The sequence below is a fragment of the Hyperolius riggenbachi genome, chromosome 3, assembly GCF_040937935.1.
Source record: "Hyperolius riggenbachi isolate aHypRig1 chromosome 3, aHypRig1.pri, whole genome shotgun sequence".
Lineage (NCBI taxonomy): Eukaryota > Metazoa > Chordata > Amphibia > Anura > Hyperoliidae > Hyperolius > Hyperolius riggenbachi.
This window is the reverse complement of record NC_090648.1, coordinates 424,951,797-424,975,223: the sequence shown is the minus strand read 5'-3', so window position 1 is coordinate 424,975,223 and position 23,427 is coordinate 424,951,797. Positions and strand designations below refer to the sequence as shown.

General features: G+C 45.8%; 1 protein-coding gene across 2 annotated transcripts in view; it reads left to right on the top strand.

The window, feature by feature from the left end:
* Window positions 1–23,427, top strand: part of LOC137564137 (intestine-specific homeobox-like) — a 974,377-nt gene that overhangs the window by 242,875 nt on the left and 708,075 nt on the right. The window lies entirely within an intron of this gene.

Here is a 23,427-nt window from a genome sequence, read left to right as displayed (position 1 = left end):
CCTGTATCTTTTAATCATTTCACCACATCAATTAATTTGAGCTGTGCCAAAAAAGTGTGCATCGTGAGTGGACCTCAACCCTCAGGGGTTAGTGGAAGAGAACAATGCTATCTTCTGTTGCTCCACCGAAGGTATCCACCAGGACGAATCACTGGCCAATCGGTCAGAAAACATTCTGGTCTGACATACACACGCTGCATTCTTGGCAGAGGTGGTCGCTATCGGCGGAGTTTAATCTGGCATGCGTATGGGCCTTAAAAGTTTTGATGCATTCTCCCAAAGTACATTACTTACAGAAGACAAAGGGTTAATATGAGAATGCACTATTTAGCTATATTCACACAGATGCTAAGTTTGCCATGAAAATGTGATTTATTGGCATTGAATCTTTTTAACAATGATTTCTTATTCCTTTTCTGTGGCTTTTTGAACATTAGGGAAGTGCTATTGTGGTATAGGGTATTGTGCTGTGAACATCTGTCAAATACCTAATGGCTGTATAACATTAGTCTATCATTTTTTAGTCTGCCATGAGTCTGCCAAGTTGTCCAATAGACTATTCATTGTAAGCTAGACATTCGCCTCATACAGGATAATTTTTAGCCTTTATTTTATTTTTATTTTAAGCAATTTGGCGTCATAGACAGCACAGTCCACTGTCACCATCTGTGTAAAAATTACAAAGGAAAATTTCACGGTGGTGTGTAGTATGCACCATTACCACTGGGGTAGCACTCCAGGCCATTGCTTGGGTGGCCTGTGACCAGAAACTGCCTCTTTCAACCCTTTTTTGGATGAACAGCTGGGCAGATGCTGTTCTGAAAACTGATTGTAAGCTGTTGCAATAGAATTTATGGGAATTTAACACAAGCATTTGTGTGGTGAGAATGGAGTTAGGAAAACCCTGAAAATCTCTGGCAATAAGGACAATCCAGTACTACCCCTGATTACACATCTTACCATAGTTTTACCAACTACACAGGAAATATTAACCACTTTACCCCCGCGCGTACGGATTTCTCCGCCCCTTTTTCCATCCTTTCACCCCCAGGGACGGAGAAATCCGTACTCTGCGCACTCCCGCCGCTGTCCACGCTCCCGCTCGTAAACACGCCGCCCGCCGCTAGTAAACACGCCACCGCCCGCTCGCCCAGAGATCAACGAACGGGAAAATCCATTCCCATTCGTTGATCTCAGCCCCGCAATGATCTGCTGCCGCTCGGCTGAGCAGCGCGATCATTGTAAAAAAACAACAAAGTCCCAGCCTCTTTCTACTTCCTGCAAGCGTCCGGAAGGACGCTTGCAGGTTGCATGAAACAAATTTGTAATGTTGCCATCTTGTGGCCAAATAGTAAAACTACACCCTAACCATTTTTTACACACAAATAAACTTGTTTTACACAAAAAATTAACTCCTTACCTCCCACACTCCCCAATTTTTTTTTTTTGTAATTAAAAAAAAAATAAAAAAATTTACAATTTAAAAAAAATACATAAATAGTTACCTTAGGGACTGAACTTTTTAAATATTTATGTCAAGAGGGTATAACACTGTTACTTTATAAACTATGGGCTTGTAATTAGGGATGGACGCAAAACTGAAAAAAATGCACCTTTATTTCCAACTAAAATATTGGCGGCAAACATTGTGATAGTGACATAATTTAAACGGTTTTATAACCGGGATAAATAGGCATATACATTTAATGGGTTTTAATTACAGTAGCATGCATTATTTAAAAACTATAAAGGCCGAAAACTGAAAAATAATAAATTTTTTTCCCACATTTTTTCCTATTTTCCCATTAAAACACATTTAGAATAAAATTATTCTTGGCATAATGTCCCACCTAAAGAAAGCCTAATTGGTGGCGAAAAAAACAAGATATAGTTCATTTCATTGCGATAAGTAATAATAAAATTATAGACGAATGAATGGAAGGAGCGCTGAAAGGTGAAAATTGCTCTGGTGGTCAGGGGGTAAAACCCCTCAGTTGGGAAGTGGTTAAGTATACACCCCTAGTTAATCTTTTTTTTTTTTCACTTTGCTTAAATCATACTTTGAAGGACTGCTGAAAAAGTATTTCTGCCCCGAAAACACTGTATAATCCCAGAGAGAGAGAGAGAAATGATCTTTTTTCACAGCTTCTGATAAACTGTTCCCCTAGGCATCCTTTTGTGTTTAAACATAACTCTTTTGTCCTTGCAGCTGTAATGCAAATAATCTACATTTCCTGTTATCTCCAGATTCATTTAAATAGGCAAGTCGATCAGCTGGCTAAAGAGAACTTGTGAAGGACATTTTTTTTATAAAGATAGAAATACAGAATACAAATGTTAATCCAATGCTCAACCCACTTCATGGATTTTTCAATGTTTCCTTTAATAATGCCTGTCTCAAAACGTCTGTCTGCCTCACAAGGCCTGAGTGAGTTGCGGCTCATAAGTTGGCCCTTTTTATCATTGGGCGACTGAAATAGCCTAAGGCTTCTTGCACACCAAGACGTTGTGTTAGGTGGCACGTTAAGGTCGCATAACGTGCACCTAACACAACGTATGGTGCTGCAAAAGCCGACGGTAGAGTGAGCCGCGTTAGGCTGCTCGATGCCCATAATATCTCCCAGAGTGGCGCTGATTGGCCAGCGGGACCACGTGATGCGGAGCGAGACACTCCGCATCACGTGGTCCCGCCGGCCAATCAGCGCCCGCCAGTGCAGTGAATATTAAGTAGCCATGTGCGCGGCTACTGTAGCTGGCTCTCCCCGCCTCCTCCGCCCCCCACTGCGCATGTGCAAACAGTCTAACGCGGCTATAGCCGCTCCAACGCCGTAGCATGCTGCACTTTGCACAGAACGTGCAGCGTTACATGTAACGCAACGTGGGCTGTGTGAACAGCCCACTTGTGTTACATTGCTGTGCGTTGGGGGAGCGTTACAGGCGCACTAACGTGCGCCTGTAACGTCTTGGTGTGCAAGCAGCCTAAAAGGGCTGCTACCCCAATAGTTGACAAATGAGTTGCCTTTTGCTTAGTCTGAGAAAACAAAAGAAGAAATAGCCTTGGTAACCGTTACTAGGGGCCTTTCTGAGCCTGTGTACCCGGGACACATGCTTTGACCTGTGGTCTTGTAATGTCAAGAACTTCACTAATGGTTCAATTCAAAAGACTGCTTTTTAGAGGTTCATTCAGAGACATGGGTAACTGACTCCCCATAAAATGGTAATGCTTCCGTTGTTCGTGGTAAAGTACTGTTCTCCCACATCTCTTTCAGGTAGTTTATTGGCTCCCACAGCCGCTTTAGATGCTGACATCCTGCTGTTACAAAAGTGAACCTTTGGGTTCCAGCAAATTACATGGCTTCCTGTTGTAACATACTGTAAAAAATAATCTCTTTTCTGATTTGTGTCAGTCCATAACCTCCAACCCATGTACATCACTTATTTTTCATGGAATAGCCAGCACGCTTTTATGGAAATAACGCACAAGTACATTTTTTTGCACACCCCAAGATGTCCCCTGGATCTGTTCCAAAACTTAATCACATCAGCTTCCTGGAAGTACCCATGACGATGCTCCCCAGTGTGTGGACTGTTTTTTCACTCCACACACATGGAATTGTCTTTTTGCAGAGCTATTTTTAAATGTATCCACTGTTCTCAGCTTTCAGACACCTCAACGGCAGATGCTAGAGGGATGTGGCCGTATCAACCACATTCCAATATCAATTGTCTGCACTCCAAAGTTCCGGCACAGCAAACTGTAACACAGAAAACAACAAAACACACTGATGTTGGTCAAATAGATGATATATAACAGAAAAAAAAATATGCAACAGTGTCTGGTGTCAAGCCAATTCACCCCCTTTAGCAGAACTGGTCCCTACAGTATCCTACAGCAATCCCCTCAATGGCCATAATGGAGATAACCCCCTAGCACCTGTCCATGCCCATTTGAGTTCCATATACGTGTATTTGTCTGAAATCAAACCTGTGATAGGGAAGTGAAGTAAAAGTTAACTCAGTAGTGAAAAGCTTCTGGATGATACAGCCCATTTTTCATAAATGGATTCCGTATGGAATGGAATGAGTGCTTGTTCCTCCCTGGAAAACCTGGTTTGATGCTTGATGGATAGAAGATCCAGAGGCTTCTCTTTTTCCAAGTTGAGTATCAAACCTTTTTTTTTATTAACAAACCTGGATCCTAAAGAGGCTTCCCCCTTCCTGCTCAGCAATGGGATCCTGCGCTGGGTCCCTTCACCTGGTGCAGTGGGTAGCCGCTGACTTGAAGTCTATTACAGAGGAGAGGGGGCGGGGACTATCCTAGAGGAAGCAGCTGTTGGCTCAGAAGGTTAGATGAGGAGCAGGCTGGCTACCTACTATGGGCACCAACCTGGCTAATCTATACTAGGGGCAATTATACTGGCGGCAACTATACTGGGGGCAACTATAATAGCTACCTATACTGAGGGCAACTACACTAGCTTACCTATAATGGGGGGGGAACTATACTGGCTACCTATATTGGGGCAACTATACTACCCACACTGGGGCAACTATACTGGCTACCTATACTGGTTGGGCAACTATAATTGGCTAAACTATACTGGGGCCCCCTATACCTGGCTACCTACCTATACTGAGGGTGTTTTTCTCTTGGTCGCACCGAAGCTATAACGTGCAGTGAAAATTGTCGGGTGCTGTGCAATCATTCCAAATCGGGGAGGCATCCTCACAAGTCTAGAACTCGCCCTGCCAAGCAGAGAGCCTCTAGAGCACCTGTGCAAGGCAGGCAATGTAAATATTATTGGGGCTCTGCGTTTAGGGCCACCAGTGCTGAAATGGACTGACAGAGAGAGACAGGGGAAGTCTCATTAGGATACAGAATCTTCCACCTCCCGAAGTAAGTACATCCAAGGGGCTCTTGTTTTCCCATATAGGCCTACTTTAAAGATTTGATGGTCTCCAGTGATGTCAGTTTTTAATGTTTTATAGCTCCCCTCTTATTGGCCTTTTTCCTGCACTCAGAAGTGTTTCTGTGACATACAAACGTTTTATGGCCCGTTATTAGTTGCAGTAAAGCTAAAAGCAATGGTGGTGAAATCCAAAGGATGTGTGGTGACAGATGCATAATGCTGCTTGTGTGACTGAGGCACGACATGCTATACACACAGTATATCTGCACGGAATATGCTGTAAACGGAATGTCATGGTGTGGGCCAGTCCTTACTTGGAGGTACAATGTATGAGGAAATTAGCAGACACCAGCCCTGTATCTAAAACAAGGAAAAAGGGTTCTTCTGCTTCTGTCAGCACAAATGGAAATAGGATAATTTACACAGCAAATTCATATTCTTGACATACACACAAGGGCAAACAAGTCATCTATGTCCGATATACACATTATCATCATCATTCATTTCTCTGAGGAACCCGGCCCAACATACTATTATATTCCCACATCTCTGACGATGAGATACTGCCTGACCTCCATAAGTCCATGTACCATAACATGGGGCAGATAGCAAAAGAATCTAAGAGACGTGAGTCTGGGGATTGCAAAACACACCACTGTGGCCTTCTCCCACCATTATTAAATTGTGTCTCCAGTCACAGAAATAGCACATTATTGCTTCCCATGTGCATGGGCTGAAATACAACAGCCTATTATTACTAGTAACTGTTCTAATTATACATCAAATTTCTCAAATCTTGCAACCTGACCTCTCTTCTCTTGCCTGACACCAGTTTCTGCCTAAGCTCCTTTGGAACTGAGCAGCAGAGTCAGAGGGGTGAACTGCCAGCTTTCCCCCTGCCTGTTGCCTCTTGTCTAAAAACCTGTGTCTGCCTGTTACCTGCTGTGCCTGTGATAAGTGTTTGCAGCAAGTTGGGAGAAGGATGAATGGAAATAAAACACTGCAACACAGATGTTTTCAGAACCCTCCTGACATCATCCATTGCAATTTCAGGAAACGAAAGATGTCCATAGATCTCTTGACTTGACGGCCGATCGACCATCCAATTCAATAATTATTGAATTAGATGAAAATTGGTGCTGCCCAGAGCCTGCACGATCGACGATGCCAGGGCTGGTTCTAGCTACAACGGGGCCGGGGCAAATGTAACTTGGGTGCCCCCCTAGCAAGGCCCCTCCACAGTCTCCGAGCCGACTCCTAGGACCCATCCAACCACACGGCCAGCCACACAAAATCATTAGGTGTCCATCATATGTCACCAAAGCCATTGTCAGGCACCCCATTATTCCCCTCCTCCTTTCCCTTACAAATCCAGAGTGTACACACATTGAGATCTTACCTAATCCAGGCAGGACACATGCTCTACACGCTTGTTCCCATAGCGCCTCACTTCCTCATTCCCTGCAGGCATGTATGGGGTCACTACAGCTGAAAATGAGGGGGGCACACATTGGGGGGCCCCTACAAGGCACTAGGGCCCTGGGGTAGTTGCCCCCTTTGCCTATATGAAAGTGCCGGCCCTTATAAGTTAGTCTTAATTATAAAATCCCCTACAAATGGTTGCAACTTGTATACAACACAATCATTTCTCATCTGGAACAAGTTGGAACCTTTAAACTGTACTTATAATCCCATCAGGACAGATCTGCCCATATAGTTGTTATTGCTTGAGCTTTACCACTTCATGTGCACATAAGGGAGGCTATTATTACACATGGAAGAGGGGGCTGCACATGGAATGGGAGGGGGATACAGTACAGGGATGATACACATGGAAGAGGGGGCTGCACATGGAATGGGAGGGGGATACAGTACATGGATGATACACATGGAAGAGGGGCTGCACATGGAATGGGAGGGGGATACAGTACATGGATGATACACATGAAAGAGGGGGCTGCACATGGAATGGGAGGGGGCTGCAGTACATGGATGATACACATGGAAGAGGGGCTGCACATGGAATGGGAGGGGTGCTGCTGCACATGGAAGCGGAGCCACAACATACTTGGCCTTGGGGCACAATAAGCATAAATCCGGCTTTGCTGTTAAGGGACCTGCATCGGAAGAGAAAGACTTTAGCGCATTCTGTGTTATTCATAAAACTGTTAATGCTCCTTGAAAGCCCCATTTTAGGCCTCCACAAATATTAAGCTTTATGCATTTAAACCGTACATAAATTTCCCTTCCCGTGAAAAGGCTCCTTGGCACATAAACATAGCTAAAGTACAGTTACACTAAGATAACCACAACCCTAATAAAATTGTAAATGACTATATTTCATTATTTTCTGTTTGCTCTGCTGTGATATGGGCCAGCTGCCTGCCGTCTGTACGTTGCTGGCTCCCCACCTGTCGTCGCTCGGAGCGATGCAGCGTTTAATCCTCTCCCCGTAAAAGCTGAGGCTGCAGGATGAAATAAGAGTATCTGTGAGGATTGATGCTTCTCGCTCTGCTGGCCCATGCTGGGTTTAAAAATGGAAATTTAATTAAAATGAATAATTAAAGGCGCAGCATAATTGCCGTCCTGTTGTATGTGATGGTCTCAGTTCAGTGCTTGTCGGATTGAGGTGTGGGTGTTTTTCTTATCGGATGATGGTTTCTGTCTTCGGCACGCAGTATATTGGAAAGCCCCCCTCCTCCCCACCCAAACCACCACGGAACAAGAAGACTATGTTCTATGCACTTGTCTCCTCAGTAATACTCCTCCCACTACATGTACGGTACCCCTCATGAGGCCAGCGGGTGGGGGGTGGCTATGGATTTATTTCAATTCTAGGAAACTGAAAGCTGCCACTGGCCACTATCACTGATGCTGTATTAAAATTCAGCTACCTATAGATTTTCTGCTACCTTTAACCCTGGTTTCATACATCTGTACAATAATGTACTGTATTTAAAAACTGCAACCTATAAATTTTGGTACCCTCACACCTACCTCCCCTCCGTCCCTAACACTAACCATCCCTCTTCATGCCTAACAATATCCTCCACCTCTCTGTTTTCTAACGCTAACTTCCCCTCTACTGTGCCTAACACTAACCTACCCTCTCCATCCCTAACAATATCCTCCACCTCTCCTGTGCCTAACACTAACCTCCCCTCTCCTATGCCTAACACTAACCTCCCCTCTCTGTTCCTAACAATATCCTCCACTCCTCTTCTGCCTAAAACTAACTTTCCATCTCCTGTGCGTAACACTAACCCCCCCCCCCCCTCTCCATCCCTAACAATATCCTCCACCTCTCCTGTGCCTAACACTAACTTCCCATCTCCTGTGCCTAACACTAACCTCCCCTCTCCGTCCCTAACAATATCCTCCACCTCTCCTGTGCCTAACACTAACTTCCCATCTCCTGTGCCTAACACTAACCTCCCCTCTCCGTCCCTAACAATATCCTCCACGTCTCCTGTGCCTAACACTAACTTCCCATCTCCTGTGCCTAACATTAACCTCCCCTCTCTGTCCCTAACAATATCCTCCACCACTCTTCTGCCTAATACTAACCTTCTCTCTCCTGTGCCTAACAATATCCTCCAACTCTCCTGTGCTTAACACTAACTCCACCTGTCATGTGCCTAGTCCTACTACTGACCTCCCCTCTCCGTCCCTAACAATATCTTCCACCTCTCTTATGCCTAACACTAACCTCCCCTCTTTGTCCCTAGCAATATCCTCCACCTCTCTTATGCCTAACACTAACTCCCCCTGTCCTGTGCCTACCACTAACATCCCCTCTGCATCCCTAACAATATCCTCCACCTCTTCTGTGCCTAACACTAACTCCACCTCTCCTGTGCCTACCACTAACCTTTCCAGTCCTGTGCCTACCACTAACCTCCCCTCTCCAACCCTAGCAATATCCTCCACCTCTCCTGTGCCTAACACTAACCTCCCTAGTCCTGTGCCTACCACTAACCTCCCCTCTCCGACCCTAGCAATATCCTCCACCTCTCTTCTGCCTAACACTAACTTCCCCTCTCTGTCCCTAACAATATCCTCCACCGCTCTCTTCTGCCTAACACTAACCTCCCCTCTCTTTGCCTAGCAATTTCCTCCACCTCTCTTCTGCCTAATACTAACTCCCCCTGTCCTGTGCCTACCACTAACCTTCCCTCTCCGTCCCTAACAATATCCTCCACCTCTCTTCTGCCTAACACTAACCACCTCTCTCCTGTGCCTAACACTTCCCTTCTCTTTCCATTCCTAACACTAATCTACCCTCACCTCTGCCCAATACTTACTGTATTTTTCAGACCATAAGACACGTCTTATGGTCCGAATGTACCCCAACCAAGTACCTCCAGAGTGCAGCCCGTCTCCTCCCATCTCCTCCACCGTCTCCAGCACGTTATCTTCTCTGGGACATGCTGCGGGAAGGATCGGGAGTGCTGGCCACCTCGCTGTGTCCCCGGTCAGCCTGTTGTAATGATCTGCTCTGCTGTCTGCACAGGCAGACAGCTGTTTGACCATTTTGTAAATCTGAGTGTGGCAGGTCCCTGGAAAAGAGACCTGTCTCCACTCTGCAAGCTGCAGAGTTGCTGTTCTGGGGAGGAATTTGCATCCACTTGTCATGCAAATTGCTTAACTGATTCCTCTGATGGCTTGCAGTATAAAAAACATTTCTTCCCAGAATTCCCTGCTGGTCATGATGGTTTGTTCCTGCTAACTCACCTGGAGTATCAGCCTTTGCTATTGTTTGCTAAGATTATCTTAGAGTAATTCCTTGGGACTGCACTAGGCATCCCTTCGAGCGTAGTCAGGTTGTATTATCTGTTTTGCCTTGTAACTGTCTATCTGTTGCGATTGTCTTGTCGCCGGCGGCGGTCGACAGGATTACGTTCTGTCTGTAGGGGTGCAAGCCAGAGCAGAGGTTGCTACTAGTTGCTCCATCTGTTTGTCTGTCTGGATCGCATCCGCTCTAGCGGTAGTGGCGGTGGTTCCTTCTGTACTCTGTCTGGGAGTGTAGGCCAGAGCTGCGGTTGCTGCTTGCTGCTCCTTCTGTCTGTCTTGTCTGGTACGAACGCTTGCTGTAGGTTCGGTGCGGTAACCGTTTAGCAAGCGTTCGCGTTCTCTATTTCGTGTTTGTGTTACATTGGTTAGGTTAGGGTGGCACGCTTATCACTGGGCACCAATCGCATGGTGATCGTGTCTTTAACACGTTCGCTGTTGCGAATGAGTGCAGAGTTCGCGTTTAGCTAGCGTTTGTTATTTTCTTTGACGTTCTGATCATTGTTATTTGCTATGTCTTTTTTGCCACACTTGTGCTCTGTCTGATTCGGTCTTGTGTCACTATTGGCAATCGCCTCTCTCGCGATTGCGTTCCCACTTCGTTTACGCTGTTGTGTGTTGACAGTCGCTGGGTGGTGACTAGATTGGTGGACACACATACATTGGCAATCGCCACTCTTGCGATTGCGTTCCCACTTCGTTTCTGCTGTTGTGTGTTCACCGTCGCTGGGTGACGACTAGATTGGTGGACACACATACATTCTGTCTCTGTGCTCTCTCTCTCTAAGGGCTATCTTGCCCTGCATTGCTTCAACTCCTACAATTCCCATCTGGCATCTGTGGCTGTGCAGAGGCTGTGCTCCTCTGCACTCCACAGCTCCATCTGCCGGTGGGAGTTTCCCTCTACAGGTGCGTCGCACTATAGCTGGGTTCTGTTAAATTACATGCTTGTGGAGGATTTCCGCAGTGTCAGCGGGCATCTTGTGCGCTGACCATGGAAATAATTACACCTGTACTATTCATTCCGACATGCTGGCCACGCCCCCAGCATATCCTCTTCGCTGCATATGCCGGCGGCCCTGCTGTGTCCCCAATCAACCTATCTAGCTCCCAAAGACAGCCATCTATGCCCCCAAATGCTCTCTCCTGTGCGACATGCTGTGTGGAGGATTAGGAGGGATGACTGCCCCGCTGTGGTCCCACTGTGTCGCCGATCAGCCTCTCCAGCTCCCGAAGTGAAATGCTGGCCATGCCCACCCGCATGTTCATTCCTCCGGACATGTGGCGGGGTGATCGGGAGTGTTGGCCCCGGGATCCTGACCACTTCGCATCTGGCGGCTAGGACATGGCTGTGCACAGTCTTTCTTGCAGGATTAAGCCCCCGTTTGTCCCTATCGGTGCAGAGGCTTTTTGGGACAAGCGCTGCCATGCTGGCCACGCCCCTTGTTTCATCGAGGCCTTGGAGGATTTCTTCAGCATGTCTTGAGACCAGAAGAGGATACGAGGACTTGCAGGCTGGTTCTGGTGAGATCTTCTGTGGCTGTAGTTAGTTAGGGTAGCTAGGGAGAGGCAGAGGCAGCAGGGGTTAGTGTAGGGTAGTTAGTGTTGCTATTAGGGAAGCAGGGGTTAGTCTAGGGTAGTTAGTGTAGCTGGGTGGGGGGCAGCACGAGCTAGTGTAGCTGGGTAGTGTAGCTTAGATAGACTGCTTAGGAAGAAAAGGTCCACAAGACGCCCGTGCACCATAGACACACCAGGTTACGTATATATTTTTTTCCCCAGATTTTTGCCTTCTAAACCTGGGTGCGTCTTATGGTCCGGGACGTCTTATGTTCCGAAAAATACGGGATCTCCCCTAACAATAATCTCTAATACTAATCTCAGCTGTGGTCCTCTCCAGTTGCAGCCAGCCTCTTCACTTAGGGTTGCAAATTTTTAGATAGGGAGATAGGCCCCATGCGGCAAGTATCCACTGAGCACTCTCAGTACCATATTGCACACGCACAGTAGGTAGAGTGGCTACTTTTATATGGTAGCAGAAATATATAGAGCTCCGCCACTCCCTGTTATTCATGCAAGTAGGAATGTGTTTAAGAAAAATATTATGGGATTATGGAGTTTTCCATTTTATTTCCAGTTTAAAGCAAGTCTAAAGCGATTTTTAAAATAAAACAAAGATACTCACCTAAGGCGAGGGAAGGCTCTGAATTCTATAGAGCCTACCAGTTCTCCTGCCGGTCTCCTCGTTCCCCCTCAGGCTCCTCCGTTTGAATCTCCCAGCAGGGGATACCTCAGCAGTTTTTGGAGGCACTTGGGCTCCCGAAGATTGGTGGCTCTGTACTGCATACGCACGAGTGCGCAAGAGAAGGTACGCCCACGTGTGCAGTACAGAGCAGACCGTCTTCGGAAGCCCAAGTGCTTTCCGAAGACTGCCGAAGCCTACACAACGCTGAAGACAGCAGTCCATGACCGAGCAGTCATGGACTGCTAACGGGGAGCCTGCGGGGGCCGCCAGGAAAACGGGAAGGCTCTATAGGACCCAGAGCCTTCCCTCTCTTTAGGTAAGTATATGTTTTTTTTATTTTAAAAATTGCTTCAGACTCACTTATATGCCCTGGTTCACCTTCCAGTTTAGAAGGCGAAAGTGACTGAAAGATGGAGAGCAGCTTGTAGCACATCAGAAAGAGGCATCAACATATGTAAGCTAACCACTTCTGCCGCGAACATCGCTCCCATCCATGGGGTTCCTGGTTCTTGAACTGATCCTTTTCTTCTAATACCTTCTGAGCCTCTAACTCAGAATGAGTAAGCACATCAGGTGGCCTGGCTCCAATCCGCTCTGACAGCTGCATTTTTGATTCAAGTGTGTGACACAATTGAAGTCAACATATAAACACAACAGGCAAGCAAATTAAACTTTTGAAATGTGATAGTAATATTGCAGTCTTCATGTATCTATACTTATTTGTAATCCTCCCTTAAGTTTCTCTTTGAAAAAGGTATCTTTACTTATTTGTAGTGTTGGGCGAACAGTGTTCGCCACTGTTCGGGTTCTGCAGAACATCACCCTGTTCGGGTGATGTTCGAGTTCGGCCGAACACCTGATGGTGTTCGGCCAAACCGTTCGGGTTCGCCCGAACTACTAAATGCCCGGCCGAACAGGGCCCTGTTCGGCCGAATACCGCCCCCCTATGGGGTCGCAGGCATAAGGGGGGAGCATGCCCCGATCGATGGGGGGGGCGGGGGGGTGTCGGAAATTCCCCCCACCCCCTCCGCTAGCGCTCCCCCCTCTGCCCGCTTCCCCATAAAAAAGTTGGCGTAAAGTTAAATATTACCAGTGGTGGCTGCTGCAGTGGCTGGCTGGCAGTGGTGTGAATGAGGAGGAGGAGTCCGAGTATGACGCGTTGAGGCCAGGCAGCGGGCGGTTCAGCGGTAGTACCCTTGTGGTACTTCCGCCCTTTCTCTGACCTCACGTCCTCTACGTGATGACGCATACGAGGGTACGCATATGCATCATCACATCTTCTGCAGCACTGTACAGAGTACATAGCCATGTCACTGACTGTCCTCAGGGGAGCTCACACTCTAATCCTACCATAGTCATAGTCTAATGTCCTGCCATATTATTATTATTATGTATTTATATAGCACTGACATCTTCTGCAGCACATTTCAGAGTACATAGTCATGTCACAGACTGTCCTCAGAGGAGCTCACAATTTAATCGTATCATGGTCTAATGTCCTACCATATTATTATTATTATGTATTTATATAGCACTGACATCTTCTGCAGCACTGTAGAGAGTACATAGTTATGTCACTGACTGTCCTCAGAGGAGCTCACATTCTAACCTTATCATGGTCTAATGTCCTACCATATTATTATTAATATGTATTTATATAGCACTGACATCTTCTGCAGCACTGTACAGAGTACATAGTTATGTCACAGACTGTCCTCAGAGGAGCTCACAATCTAATTCCTACCATAGTTAAAGTCTAATATTTTCAATATAGGATAAGGTTGTGTCGGGGGAAAACAGTTGACTTGTTAGTATGTTTTAGGGATGTTGGGGAATATGAAGTGCCTAAATGAATTCTAGGGGGAGATAGTAACTCCATGCAGATTTTTCCCTAGCCATTGTTTAAACCTATGACTCAGCACTATAATACAATAGTGCTATCCAGTATGCCTCTATTCTGCTCATCGCTATCTGCTCATGCATGTCATCAATTCTGACCTTCTACCACCCTTCCTCCCTCCATTCTACTTCTCTTATCTGGTCTCACCTACACTACAGTATCACTTTAGAAAAGGACTCATATAGTGAATGCAATCTCAGGATTACAGACAAATTTCCAATAGAAAAAGCTTTATTGATACATATACAAAAAGGTATGTCCAAAAATAGAAAGGTATAAAAACACACAATTCTTAAATAATAAGCAGTGGGTCCTCTTCATCGCTGTTGGGAAGGTACTGTGTACGCCTGGTATGCTCAGGCGCCCCCAGCATATTATTTGTCTATTCTTACTCGGTCTTCCTCGCTTGATAGAGCCACACAGAACTGGGTATCTTGGTTTGACGAAGGGCATATATAGTTACAAAAGCCCGAAACGAACATGTGTCGTTGCCTTGAAAAATTCAATACCCACAAAGCTATAATCACTTATCAAGTTGAACCAGATAGTGCTCTTATGTCTCTGGCTCTATGAGGACCCACTGCTTAATATTGAAGAATTGTGTGTTTTTATACCTTTCTATTTTTGGACATACCTTTTTGTATATGTATCAATAGAGCTTTTTCTATTGGAAATTTGTCTGTAATCCTGAGATTGCATTCACTATATGAGTCCTTTTCTAAAGTGATACATTAGTTATAGTGGGCAAGGTGGACTGCCCCTAAAGAGGACTGTGTTTTGATCCTTCACATCATAAGGGCCTCACCCAACAACTTATTCTTTCAAAATCTCACTTACACTACAAACACACTGTGCTTATTTCCAGAATGGGTTATGAATTACTAAACTATTGTACCATCTGACTATGTCAACCTTTCAATGTTATGTTACACCCACTCCAGTACTATCCTAACAGACGGTAACATATCTGCATATCCCATAATGTTTGTGAAAAAGTATGCTGGAAGCCTGGAACCAGGGGTGCCTGATCCACCAGGCCATACAGCCTGTCACCTGGAGCGATGTGCAAGGGAGGGGGTGAGGGACTGTGACCACCCCCCAGCTATATAGTGCGTCCCCCCAGTTGGTAAACTTGCTTGTGCTGAGGCGCGCAGAATTTGTGGTAGGCAGCCACATTATGATTATTTTCCGGTGAAACGCAGCCGCATCACTGTGATTTTTCATGAGGAGGCACCACAGAGGGGAGTATGAGGGAGTGTGTCGGGGCACCACGGTGGGGGGGGGGGGGGGGGCACCACAGGTTTTCTTGCCTGAAATGACAAGATGGCTAGAGGCGCCCCTGGAATGATTTAAAGGGACCCTGAGCTGTCAATAAAAAATTAAACTGGTACTTACCTGGGGCTTTCTCTAGCCCACCGTAGGCTGCGACCTGCGAGGTCCTGGCTCCTCTCCCGCTGGCAGCTCTGTTACTGGCGACTTTCAGGCTGAAGGTCGGCCGGCTCTTCCATGAATGGGGACGCTCCATGTCATTACGCCGGCTGCTAAGCATCATCGCGCCGGCCAGTCCTGCACATGGGCAGTTCAGAGTTAGAAAACCACGCATGCCCAGGACTGTCACATCGGCGATGCCACATAGTGGCCGGTGTGATGACGTGGAGAGTCCTCTTTCAGGAAGAACCGGCCGACCTTCAGCCCGCAAGTCACCAGTAACAGAGCTGCCAGCGGGACTGGGAGGAGAGCCAGGAGGATGCCGGGGGACCTAGCTTGTTTCCTGTGTTATTCAGACACTACTGCAGCCAAATAGATCAGCAGAACAGCCAGGAAAATGGTGTTGTTTAAAAGGAAATAAATATGGCAGCCTCCATATTTTTCTCACCAAAGCCGGTTCAAGCCACAATGGGGCCCTAAGGCTAAATTAAGCATATTCAACCTCTCGGCTCCAGTCAACTGCTGCCCTCTCCCCAGATCTCCACTCTCAACTTTACTGTACTCCCCGGGGCCCCTGCTTTATTTTTTGTCAGCATAGCAACTCACCTATCCCAGGTGCGCTGCTCCATTGGTCCATGCACTCTGATCTTCAGCCTCACAGGGCCACCTCTTCTCAGTGACCCAGTATGCGTTATTGCCCAATGACCTACGATAAGTCATGAAGAAGATGTAGTCATCAGGGATGAAGACATGGAGAGCGATTGGAGGAGCACACCAGGGCATTGAGCTGTTTGCTGGAAAAACTTTGCAAGGCCCTGTGGAACAGAAGTCAAGGGGAGACCTAGGGGGCCCAACAGCACTTGTGCGCCCTGGGACAATTGCTCTCTTTGCCTCTATGGTAGCACCAGCCCTGCTTCTCACTTGCAGGGATTGGGATTTGATTTTTTAAATGACAGCTCAGGACCGAGTGCTGTACAGACCTGCTACTAGACTACAGCCTAGCGATGTTTTCTGTTGATATATAGGAGGGACGATGGCGTGGCAGGCAACAGAGTGGCCTCTGGCAGGTGGGGTAAAGTGGAATCACTGTTTTCAGCCGAAACTATCTAGATCTTTCTGTGACCCCTCAAGGAGGCTATACATTAAGCTGGGTGATGGGCGAATGTCTTTTGGTTGGGATCAGGAGACCCAATCACTTAGGCAACGGTTTGGGCCGAGTTCTGTACAGATGCAGTTCTGTTGCTATGGACGGGTAAGGAGGGCCGATGGAGCGGGAAAGAATGTTAACCTCGCCCAAGTTGATCTGCCATGGCGGATTGACTGCCAGTGCATCTGGGGAGTGGGGGGCCACTTCAAACACCATAGAGTCTCAGCACAGTTGGCCCCCACTGGCCACCTCTACCAACAATTGTTTCATGTGTGTATGCAGCTTTAAACAGTCACCCCAGATCATATGGGCAGACTGTTATCGATACATTTTTCCAGTTTGCAAAGGAAGAGTCACACCCAAAAGCCAAAAAGCTATCTGTACGCAATCGTTTGTCTGGTATAGAGCAATATCCCAAGTATAAATATTATTAGAGAAGTTTGTAACATCTCTATCTGGGAGAATGCCAAGAATACATACTTTATTGTCACTGGTTATAGGGCAACCCATTAAGTTGTGTAAGAATTTGACAGGTTGGGACAAGAAGGTGTGGACAGGTTCAAATAAGATGGTTAAATGTTGGGGATGAAAGTTGGCACTTAGGGCAGAGTGTAATTGTATGTGTGTGTTTTTTTTTTTTTTTTTGTATTTGGCTATCTGCGATGTAGTGGATACGCTCTTTGCAATATATACCATTCAGTCAGTCAATGTAGCAAAGGGCAAAACAGAGACCCCCTACACTAAAAAACAGTTTAAAAGGATTGAAAGGTGTACTTCTCTCCGGAAAGAAGACCCTAATGGTCTATTTCCGGCAACCCCCTCCCCCAGCTTTAATAGATGGAACTCCACTTGTGATGCGTTTCGCAGGATATACCTGCTTCTTCAGGCAAAAATATGGGAATATCTGACTGTAACCAGGTCTCAGTGAGCTCACCACCTCCATGAACACACTGAGACCTGATCACGATACTCCCATATTTTAGCCTGATGAAGCAGGTACTGTATATCCTATGAAGCTTGTTATAATTGGAGATAATTTTAATTAAATTGGGTGTTTTGGCCTGAAATAGACCAAGACCATTAGGGTGTCTGGGGGTATGTCCTCAGCTACCTAATTTTTACACAGTTTTTAGTATACATTACTCTTGTTGGCACCTCTGGTTTGCTAACTGCTATATTACTTATTGTCTACCCTTGGTGGAGGGGTGTTACCCCATGTTCCCAGCTACTACAGAGAGTGACTTCTTAACCGGAGTTGGGTCAGGTTTGTTTTACCCACCTGCTCCTACATTGTTCACCTTTGGGTGACTTATGTTTATGAATATTATTCCACTTTATATAATTTGAGACCACCTTCTTTTGTAGATATTGCATTATTTTGGGCACTTGGTTTTTCTCTTTGTGTTCTCTTAAAATAGTCAGTCGCTCGCGCTCTTCTTCATCTATAGACATAACATCTACCTATCATTTCTCTCTAGAGCCTGACATGCACTAGAGAGCATTGTGTGAGTTGGGAACTTTGTAAATTAGCCCTATTCCATGCTTGCTGGGAATGTTTTCAATAAGTTCAGAAACAGGAGTTGAAAATATATTGAAAAACTTGTTTGACTTTTATTTAATTTAGAACTTGTAATCTGCAAAAGCTTCAATAAAAAGTTTCTTTCCCAGTGTTAAAAAAAATACTTACAAAATATGAGATCAGTACTTTGGCTAGTGAAAACAAAAGTGCGACTTAGCAAACTGAACAAAAAAACTGAAACAAATCTTTAGGGAGAGTATAAGTACAGCTGCAGAAAAAGTAATACCTAAAGAAAAATAAAAGGTCAGTAAGCCATGGATAAGGTATCATTTAAAAAAGCATAGATCAAAGTCAACAAAAAAGTGAAGTAGTAAAAGCAGAACACGAATGAATAAAGCTAAAAAAAAATCATGATACCAATTTATTAAAGTAAAGGGAAAGTGGATTAGCAAAAAACAGAGCCATATAAAACAAGACTTTAACGTTGCACAAAGATCTACATGAAAAAAAGTACAGAGATAATTTCCAAGCTCAAAAATGTATTTTGCAGCTGCCTAAAAGAAGTAAAATATAATGTTTTAATGACAGAGGTGAAATTATATAAAGATAGGTATAATATACAAGAAAGTTATTTGAGCAAAAAGAGAGGGTAAAACTACAATACTAATTTAGAAGAATCATAAGTGCCTACATGGAAAGTCGTAAATGTAATCAATAAGCTAAAATCCAGTAAAGCACCAGTATTAGATGAATCCTGACGGGGCTGCAAAAGGTTCTCAATAAAGAAGGAATTAAGTTCCATATAAACCTTCAACTCAGTTTATGAAACAGGATATTTATTTAAAGATCTTAAACACTCAGTTTTGTATACCTGTTGTAGCACACACAAAAAAAAAAGATCTGGGGCTACTAGATGCGAGGAGCTCAGAACAATAAGCCTCATCATTCAGGTGGCAAAAGTTTTGCTTGAGAGAAATAACAGAAAAATCAATGCTGAAATAAATGATACAAAAAGTGGTGTAAGAGAAAATATGGACACAGGGGAAGGCATTTTTAATATTACACCAACAATAGCGAGAGATCTTGAAAAACTAGAACCTATATATGTGTGTTTTTATTGTTTATACAAAAGCATTTAGTAATGTACAACACGAACATCTAATCAAAACCCTCGCAGATGTAGGAACTCATGGAATGCATGACAAACTGCTAGTGAAGTTCTGTTGGGAATGGGAACAATCAGAATTGGTTTAGACTAGGTTCACAGTGGAATATTATGGTCCCACGGTATAAAGTCATATAACGCTGTTTACCGCACTGAGATGTTAAGGCTATGCAACATTCACAGTGCGACGCTAGCCTTGCGGTGTATATGTTATGTTATGGTAATGCACTGCTGCAGTGCGCTACCTCTAAATGCACACAGGAACAGATACAGGGAAGCATACTTTTTACTGCCTAAATATTTCCCCTTCTGTATGCGATGTGAACACGCTGTTAATGTGCATTACAACTTTTTTGTTGCGCTACCTCAACAATGCATAACAACGCAACGTCCCACTTTGAACTTAGTGTCAATGTTTTTCAGAAGAATTTCCTATTGAAAAAAAACAGAAAGGTGACTTTTCAGAGTTGGACATTAGGACATTTGTAATGTTTCTGTTATTACCCTTCGCTTCTACCCTGTCCCTTAATACCCCTCCTTGCATCCCATCATCTCTCCTCCCCCCTCTCAGCTAACACTGAGTGAGCCACCAGTGCCTAGTCTAAATCATAATCTGTGACTGTAAATGTAACGATTGGTGTCAGCACGCAGAGAGAATCTGATTATTGGTGATCTGCAGTATCACCAAGAATACAGATATATACCTGATTATTGATGATCTGCACAATCACCGATAATACAGATATATTGCTAACCTCTGGACACCTGGATAATGTGAGTGTTTGGTGTAATGGTAGTACTTTGAGTATAGCACAGGAAATTAGAGACAGTATGGGCAATACTGCTCTAGAGATAAGGAAACCTTCCAGTAGCCTGAGACTCCCCAAGGGGCGGAGTCAGGCTGGAAGAAGGAAGGTTCAGAGAGTGAGTGACAATACAGACCAATGTCACTGAGTGATCTAGAGACTATCTCTTAATAGTAGAGATAGCTCTCGTGGTCGGGCAAGCCAGGTCGGCAACACACGGTCAGATAAGGTACATAGACAGAAGGCTGATTCAGTATCCAAGGCAAGCAGGGTTTGGCAACAGAGTATCAGATGTGCGAGGTACCGAATCAGAGATCAGAGGAGTAGTCAGGAAAGTAATAAGTCATAACAGATATAACAATGCCTAGTCTGGGTGTGAGGTCCTTGGTCTCTACACCCTGGAACTAGTCTGATGTATAACAAAATGGTAGCACAAGTTCCCTAGTCTGGGTGTGAGGTCCGTGGTCTCTACACCCTGGAACTAGTCTGATTTATAACAGAATGGTAACACAAGTTCCCTAGTCTGGGTGTGAGGTCCGTGGTCTCTACACCCTGGAACTAGTCTAATGTATAACAGAATGGTAACACAGGTTCCCTAGTCTGGGTGTGAGGTCCGTGGTCTCTACACCCTGGAACTGGTCTAAGCATAAACAGATGATAACACAGGTTCCCTAGTCTGGGTGTGAGGTCTGTGGTCTCTACACCCTGGAACTGGTCTAAGCATAAACAGAATACAACACAAGTAATCTGGCTCAGTGTGAATTCCCAGGTCCACCTGGTTCAAACACACTGCAGGATCTGACTAAGGTCTGAGTGCTTCCACGTAGTGTTCGCAATGGCAGACAACTTGTGACTGTCCAGCAGCAACTATATATAGTGTAGCGCTCTCTGGCGCCACCTCTAAGTGATGGACCAATAGAAACTTGCTCTGGCGTCAGCTGACCAGCCTGGTCAGCTGGTCCCCTCTCGGCCGTCATAAAAGTTCTGCCTCTCAGCGCGCGCGCGTATTCCTAAACCTGTGTGAACTAACAGACTCAGCCACACCAGAGGCACGCTGCTGCGTGCAAACCGCCGCGCTAGATGCGGAACCAGCCGCCTCGCTGTCAGTACATGCGGCGGCTTTTCCGCGTTCTGCCATGTTACCAGACAAACCGCCGCGTTGGACGCGGATTTAGCCGCCTTGCTGTCAGAACGCGCGGCGGCTTTTCCGTGTTTTCTCACAATACCCCCCGAGGAGTGGACTCCGGACAACTCCTGGCCCGGCTTTCCAGGATGTAAGTTACGGAACTCCCTTTTCAAGTCCTCTGCGTGCATACGACAGTCTGGCACCCAAGTTCTTTCCTCTATGCCATACCCCTTCCAGTGGACTAAATACTGCATGGAGTTCTGCACAAGTCGTGAGTCTAAGATCTTCTCAACTTCATACTCGAGTTGGTCATCTACCAACACAGGGGGGGGGGGGGGGGGAGTGGAATCCACGTGCACTGCCGGTTTGAGTAAGGACACATGGAATGATCTCACACCTCGCATGTTGGTGGGGAGATCAATGGCAAAAGTGACATTATTGATTTTCCTGGTCACTGGAAAAGGACCCACGAATCTGGGACCTCACTTGGGCGACAGTTGCTTCAGAGCCAAATGTCGTGTGGACACCCAGACCAAGTCTCCTGGACGAAATTCCCACTCTACGGAACGTCTCTTGTCAGCCTGTTTTTTCTGACTCTGAAAAGCCTTCCCCAGGTTCTTCCTGACTATTCCCCAAATTTGTTTCAATGACTTTTGCCAATCCTGCAGGGCTGGAAACGGAGTAGAAGCCACTGGTAATAGGGTGAACTTAGGTAACCTTCCAGTCACCACCTGAAATGGGGAAAATCCTGAGGAAGAGCTTTTCAGATTGTTGTGTGCAAATTCTGCAAACGGCAAGAATTTGACCCAGTTGGTTTGTGCATCCGCAACATAACACCTCAGAAACTGTTCCAGAGACTGATTGGTTCTCTCGGTCTGGCCATTGGTCTGTGGGTGGTAGCCTGATGAAAAAGAAAGCTCCATGTCTAACTGATGGCAGAATGCCCTCCAAAACCTGGAAACCAATTGGACTCTCCGATCTGACACTATATTTTCCGGAATGCCATGCAGCCGGAAAATATGCAGGATGAAGAGATCGGCCAATTCCTGGGCCGAGAGGAGTCCTTTCAGGGGGACAAAATGGGCCATCTTACTGAATCTATCGACTACCACCCAGATGACCGTCATGCCCTCAGACCTGGGGAGCTCACCCACAAAATCCATGGACAGATGGGTCCATGGTTCACTCGGAACTGGCAAGGGCTGTAATGTCCCCACAGGTGCCTGACGGGAGTGTTTGCTCCTTGCACACACTGCACATTCTCTCACATACTCCTTGCAGTCAGTTGCCAATGATGGCCACCAAGCACACCTAGCAACAAGGTCCTGCGTTCTGGTGGCCCCAGGATGCCCAGCATTCTTGTGGGAATGGAACAGCTGCAATATCTTTAGACAAAAAGGCAGTGGTACAAACATGACCCCTTCAGGCTTCCCCTCTGGTACATCCTGTTGGAATGGACCCAATGTTTCTGCCCAGTCCCGTCAGGTCTCAGTAGCTGCCAGGGCCACTTTCTGCGGGAGAATGGGTTCTGGGTCTGAGGGCTGTGCTGTCTCGGGCTCGAAACATCTAGATAAGGCATCTGCCTTGATGTTTTTACTACCAGGGGTATACGTGATTACAAATCTGAATCTCGAGAAAAACAATGACCACCGGGCCTGTCGGGGGCTAAGTCTCTTAGCACCCTCAATGTATTCCAGACTCTTGTGGTCAGTGTAAACGGTAATAGTATGCTCTGCCCCTTCTAGCCAATGGCGGCATTCCTCGAAGGCCAACTTGATGGCTAGAAGTTCCCTATTGCCTATATCGTAGTTTTTCTCTGCGGGTGAAAATCTATGGGAAAAATAGACACAAGGGTGCAATTTTCCCTGCAACCCAGAACGCTTAGACAGCACAGCCCCTACCCCTACCTCTGAGGCATCTACCTCCACGATAAAGGGAAAGGTGATGTCAACGTGTCTCAATATGGGTGCAGAACAGAACAATTTCTTCAGAGTGGAGAAAGCAGCATGGGCCTCAGGGGATCAGTGGTGAGTATCTGCCCCTTTTTTGGTGAGACTAGTGAGAGGTGAGATCACCGTAGAGTACCCCTTTATGAACCTCCTATAGTAGTTGGCGAACCCCAAGAACCTCTGGAGAGCCTTCAGTCCTACAGGTTGGGCCCACTCCAAGACAGCTGAGACTTTAGCAGGGTCCATAGAGAGACCAGAGGTTGAAATTATGTACCCCAGAAAGGCGATGGAGGTCACCTCGAAAATGCACTTCTCCAACTTAGCATACAGCATGTTTTGTCTTAACTTCCGTAATACAAATTTAACATGATCCATGTGTTCTGAGAGGTTAGACGAGAAAATTAGTATGTCATCTAAATATACCAAGACAAATTTGCCTAAAAC